Raw genomic sequence first — 6,053 nt, 5'->3', positions numbered from 1 at the left:
GCCTTCCGCTTTAGGTATTGTAGGACTAGACCTCTCTTAATATTGTGGCCCAAACCATTTACATTCCATGATATCACTGTCAATGGGGGAGTAACCATACGATCACTTCCCGTCAGTTCGGCGCTCTGCATGGTGTTTGTGAAGTAGAGTGTCATTCACGGTGCCGATATCAATAAATCTGGCCCTTATTCGTGTATCTGGGGCCCAGTGCCATCTCAAAATCGATCTAAGGAGAGACTGTGTAACCCTAACCTGTAAACAATTACACATAAACTTTGCTTAACTTAAAACCCGTGACCCCCACCCTGCCTCCCTGCCCGGCGGAACCATAACCGTCCACCACCCCAACTGAGAAGAGTGACTACATTCCCCTTTAACCTGCGTAACTCGAGAGGGTGAGACCTCGTCGACCCTAGGAAGTCCCCCATTCGGAAATAGTCCCATTATTGCATATTAGGTCCAATATCTCCTACCTCTTGTGGTCTTCATGAATTGTTCTGCCTGTTCCGCCTATACTGTGGCAGACTTTAACTTTTACCTTCCATCCCCTCCACCCCCGTTAGAGCCAACCCATTGGTTGCTGTCTGTATGGCTTCAATGTGGCTAGGATCACCAGTTCAGCTATAGTCCCACGGTCACGCCGCCAACGACCATGTTATCTTCCCTCAGTGTCCATCCACCATGCGCTGTCCACCTTCCTCTGTTTCACTGCGGGTCGTTCCTCGATTTTTGGGGCCTCTTGCCGGCCGCCAACCCTCTAGCCAGTCTCTCGCCTCTCCTGGGGATTAAAAAAAAACATGTCTTCCCTTTGGATTCTACTCTGAGCCGCGCTGGAAGTATCATTGAGTACTTTATTTCCGTGCTTCGGAATTCTTTTTTCACTTCCACGAAGCTCCTCCACTGTTGTGCCACTGCCGCTGTGTAGTCAGGGTAGAAGGTGACCTCGAAGTTCTCGATCTTAATCGGTGGGGCCACCCGCGCAGCCTGTAAAATGGCGTCGCGTTCACGAAAGTTGAAAATGCGCAACAAAATGGGCCGTGGTGGATTCCCTGGGCGAGGTTTCCATCCTGGCACACAATGGGCCTGTTCCACCGAGAAGCAATCAGATGGTCCTCGTAGTTTTAGCTGGTTTTGAATAATGTCCTCCACGAAGAGGTCAAGCGCCTGGCCCCCGGCCGTCTCTGGTACGCCAACCAGGCGTACATTATTGCGTCTGGACCTCCCTTCTTGTTCATCCAGCTTAGCCTTCAGCACAGTGCTATCCTTCTCCAGCTTGCGCATTCTGGTTTGGAGGTCCGCTGTGTCCGCCAAGAGTCCCATCGTCGTTTTTTCCTCTTCTCCCAGTCGGTCCGTTACTTTGGCGAGGTCCGCTCGCATTAAGGAAATGTCAGTAGAGATCGTGCCCATAGAGGCTTGCATCAATTGTAGTGTCGCCGTAACATCTTTTAGGGTGATTTCCCCAGTGTCCCCCGGGCTTTGTGGCGTTTGTGCGGACGACTGTGGTGCACTCCCCTTTGCTGTTTCCGCTCCGTCTTTATTGTAAGCATATTTTTCCAGTCTGGGGGCCTGTGTGTGTGTCTTTGGCCCCCGGCCGCTCATTGTTGCGTGCCTCAGGGTATTTCACTATCAGCCAACGTGGGGCGAGTGGTCAGGAGGCAGCCCCTATGCGTCTAATGCCCCCATTCTTTAATGACCCCCCCTGTGATCGGCGCTGAGCAGTCTCCCCTTCTCGCCCCCACTCGCAGCTCTCCAGCTGCTTCTTATGTACTGTTTTCGGGGGGTGGGGGGTGGAAGTGCACGCCGCTAGGCCCTTCAAGTGCGGGGCCAGTTGGTCTCAGTGGGCCTGCGGCCAGCCTGCCTCACGATGTCTCTGATGTTTTAGGTCCCCGGGGGTATGTCTGGCCGCTCGCGTCACTCTCACCCCCCAGCGGGAGCACACGTTTTGTGAGGCTGTCCCGTGCGCTCTTCCACTGGGGCGTGGTCTTCGGGGGGTCCCGGCGTCTGTTTCGGGCTCCGCTGCTGCCGCTGGAAAACGGGCGTCCTTCCAGCCGCGCCTGTCCCCGGGCACCGGACCTAATTTAGTCCCCGGCTCCGGCTGTCAGGTTAGGCCGTAATTCGCACTGCGGCGGATCTCCGCTTTGGTAGGGTCTCTGACGGTGCAAGTTGGCTCCACATGCAGCGGAGGTGCTCCGGTTGAGAAATCTCTGTAATAGGGCCAGTATAGGGCAGGATTAATATACGGATTTCGTTGAGAGGCTCTTCGGGTCACGGAGCTCTCCTAAGGTGCGGCCATCTTGTCTGGTCGCTAGCCACGCCCCAAGAAAGAGGTGTTTTGGTGCCTCTCAGAAGTCAAGTGCGTACGAAAGGGATGCCAGTGATGGCAAGGAAGAGTTGCGAAGGAGCAGATCGGATTCTGAAGAGAATCCTGGCAGACATGCAGCTACGTTGACCAAAGGTACTTGAGGATGGTGGTTGATTAGGGATACCAATAGCATGGTTCAGTACAAAGTTGAAAATACGTTTGTGGGTGTGGGAGAAGGTAGAATACATGATAGAGTCATAAAGGTGCTATTCAAAAATCGGTTATGTTTAACAATGGTAAAGAAGGGAACAAAACTGAGGGAGCAACACAAACGAGTGACAAAGAAATGCAGTTTGATGTTAATGATGATGGGGACAAAAAAGATCTAATGAAGGGTCTGAGGAGGAGGTATAGGAATCGGGGTTGGTAAGACGCCCAGAGGGAAAACATCATTTACCACACAGGCAATATATGGTGTTACATTTATCACGGTACACTTACCACGTAAACGTCTTCATAACACAAGTTTTTACCACAAACGTCTTTCCAAAGCAAGCGGGTTTGCAGCAAAACCCAGGATTTGAAGCAGAGGAAGGGATTCACATACATTGATGGAATTCTTCTCCCTTGCCACGGAAGTGTACGTCTTTATTGAGTATGGCTCTAAGAGGCAGGCACAGGAACGAGCGTACTTCACCAAGTCCTTTACCGCTTTCAACGATCATCGTAGACACGTTTTGACGTTTGTTTCTGATGTTGGTGGAAGTCAAGGGTGCTGGTGGAAGGCGTGGGGCAGAAGGGTAAGGAGAGAGAGGAAGTTGGTCCATTATTAGCAAAGGACCATTAGCATCTTGCCCTGCTACCTTCTTCCCCTCTCAGCCACAATCGGCACGATCGGCCAAGACCTCTCTATTAGGCTGGAGGGTGAACATTTCTTGGACCTCAGAAACTGAGGGATGTAGGCCCAAAATGTCCTCCAAGCGCCTAGAGACCTGGTGCCCAATATGGCATGGTGTTTTTCAGCTTACCTGACCAATCCGGTTGCACTGTGGATTTTAACAGTGCTGCTGAAAAGGGACTCCCAGACATCCCTGAGGCCATCATTTGCATAGGCCCTGCCCTTCTCTTTGTCCTGCTTCCCACAAAACAACGCATCACTGGCAGCAGTATAGATTTGGGGGTGGTGAAGAATAATGGCAGGGAAGCTGAAAAAGAGAAAGAAAAGTCCCAGAAGTCCTGCAGGCTTCCTTGCTAAATGCAGCTGGATATAGAGCGTACCTTCTTTACTGCAAGACAAATACATTAAAAATGTTGAGGAGAGACTAATTCAAAAATACATATTAGGGGGACAGCACTGGAACCTGCTTTATTATTTCAATTAGTCTTGAAAACAAAGAAGATTTCTCTCCTAAAAGCTGTTAAAAATATGGAACGCTTCAAGAATTTGCGTGTCATCCTTGCGCAGGGGCCATGCTAATCTTCTCTGTATCGTTCCAATTTTAGTTTATGTGCTGCCGAAGCGAGCACACTTTATTGATGAACTGACAATGTTTATAAACTCTCTAAATCTACAGTCTCTAGACATAGGGTGGCCTGGCAGAGATGCTTAGATGGCCAGTAAGCATTCAAATCTGAGCCAATGGGCAAAAATGTATGAAGATTAGCAATCCATTATTCTTCACTGCATTTGTGGTCCAAGACTTCAGACACCGTAAGTATGTAGATTATGCCAGGGTTGCAAAGGATCATTGTTCGGGTTACAGACAAGGAGCATTGTGACATCACGCTGCCTGTGGAACAGTGATATTAAAGGTGAAATAGCTGCACAGTAGATTAGGCGAAGGGCTCCGAGAGTGGAAAGGCAGCATGTTTGGGTCCCTGGACAAGATGAGCCTCTGACAAGGTGTCTGAATTTTTACCTGTATTGTAATATTAAACCCCTTATTGTTGTACCCGCCTACTTACTAAGGAGTTCTCAAGCTCAGCCCCACACAGACCTGGAACTGATTATGTTAATGTAGACTATTTAAGAAACTGAGCCTGATCTAAAAGATTTCCTTGGATCTTGGACCATTTCGCCTAGCTTTTAGGTCCTTCCTTCTCCTAAAGTCATTTGTACAACTTAGGAGAACCTCACAGAACAGACTTTCAGGAGGTCAGATGGGTTTCCTTGTGCCTTCACACACACACACACACTTTCTAGCCCTCTTAAGGACAAAAGGATTGGTGTGTCTACATAGGGCGAGTGGCGCAATGGATAACACGTCTGACTACTGATCAGAAGATTGTAGGTTCGACTCCTATCTGGCCCGGAAGGCTTGTAGGTCCCTGTTTCATAATATTCCTGTGGAATTCTTATTTACCTCATTCTTGTTGTAGGTTCAATATTCTCCAGCAGGACTCATCCAGCAGTTGTTCCACGGTAGAGCTGCAGTAATAGGACCACGGCTAGTTAAATGTTTCCTATTTGCTGCTGGATTCTATGTGATGGCCGTCATGTGCTGTGCTGCTTTTGTATTTCAACATGGGTCCCTGATTCTCTTAACTACAAAAAAAGCTTGTTGACAAAAGTGTGTGTGCGAGGGTCTGTGGGCGCAGGCAGATGAGTGCAATTGAGTGCTTACCCATTTACATATATGAGAGGGACAAACCAACTCCTTTTGGGCTGCAGGCTTACAACTGGTAGCCACAGTAGCCAAGCAGGACCACAGGTACGGAGAGAGAGGAAGTTGGTCCGTTATTAGAGAAGGACCATGAGCATCTTGCCCTGCTACCTTCTCCCCCTCTCAGCCACGATCGGCCAAGACCTCTCTATTAGGGTGGAGGGCGAACATTTCTTGGACCTCAGAAACTGAGGGCTGTAGGCCCAATATGTCCTCCAAGCGCCTAGAGACCTGGTGCCCAATCTGTCATGGTGTTTTTAGCTTACCCAACCAATCCTGTTGCATAACAGATTTTAACAGTACTGCTGAAAAGGGACTCCCAGACATCCCTGAGGCCATCATTTGCATAGGCCCTGCCCTTCTCTTTGTCCTGCTTTCCACAAAGCAACACATCACTTGCAGCAGTATGGATTTGGGGGTGGTGAAGAATAATGACAGGGAAGCTGAAAAAGAGAAAGAAAAGTCCCAGAAGTCCTGCAGGCTTCCTTGCTAAATGCAGCTGGACATAGAGCGTACCTTCTTTACTGCAAGGCAAATACATTAAAAATGTTGAGCAGAAACTAATTCAAAAATACATATTACGGGGACAGCACTGGAACCTGCTTTATTATTTCAATTAGTCTTGAAAACAAAGAAGATTTCTCTCCTAAAAGCTGTTAAAAATATGGAACGCTTCACGAATTTGCGTGTCATCCTTGATGCAGGGGCCATGCTAATCTTCTCTGTATCGTTCCAATTATAGTATATGTGCTGCCGAAGCGAGCACACTTTATTGATGAACTGACAATGTTTATAAACTCTCTAAATCTACAGTCTCTAGACATAGGGTCGCCTGACGGAGATGCTCAGATGGCCAGTAAGCATTCAAACCTGACCCAATGGGCAAAAATGTATGAAGAGTAGCAATCCATTATTCTTCACTGTATTTGTGGTCCAAGACTTCAGACACCGTAAGTATGTAGATTATGCCAGGGTTGCCAAGGCTCATGGTTTGGGCTACAGACAAGGAGCATTGTGACATCACGCTGCCTGTGGAACAGTGATATTAAAGGTGAAACAGCTGCACAGAAGGTTAGGTGAAGGGCTCT

The 6,053-nt window shown here is 48.6% G+C and overlaps 2 non-coding genes across 2 annotated transcripts; both read right to left on the bottom strand.

The window, feature by feature from the left end:
- Positions 1–3,722: 3,722 nt before the first annotated feature.
- Positions 3,723–3,829, bottom strand: LOC147708064 (U6 spliceosomal RNA). Its single transcript, XR_015296780.1, has one exon. It is a non-coding gene; the product is annotated as a U6 spliceosomal RNA (small nuclear RNA).
- A 1,794-nt stretch (positions 3,830–5,623) lies between these two features.
- LOC147708063 (U6 spliceosomal RNA) lies at positions 5,624–5,731 on the bottom strand. The gene has a single exon (XR_015296881.1). It is a non-coding gene; the product is annotated as a U6 spliceosomal RNA (small nuclear RNA).
- Positions 5,732–6,053: the final 322 nt, after the last annotated feature.

This window comes from Lissotriton vulgaris, chromosome 6 (genome assembly GCF_964263255.1).
Source record: "Lissotriton vulgaris chromosome 6, aLisVul1.2, whole genome shotgun sequence".
Classification (NCBI taxonomy): domain Eukaryota; kingdom Metazoa; phylum Chordata; class Amphibia; order Caudata; family Salamandridae; genus Lissotriton; species Lissotriton vulgaris.
This window is presented reverse-complemented; position numbering and strand designations above follow the sequence as displayed.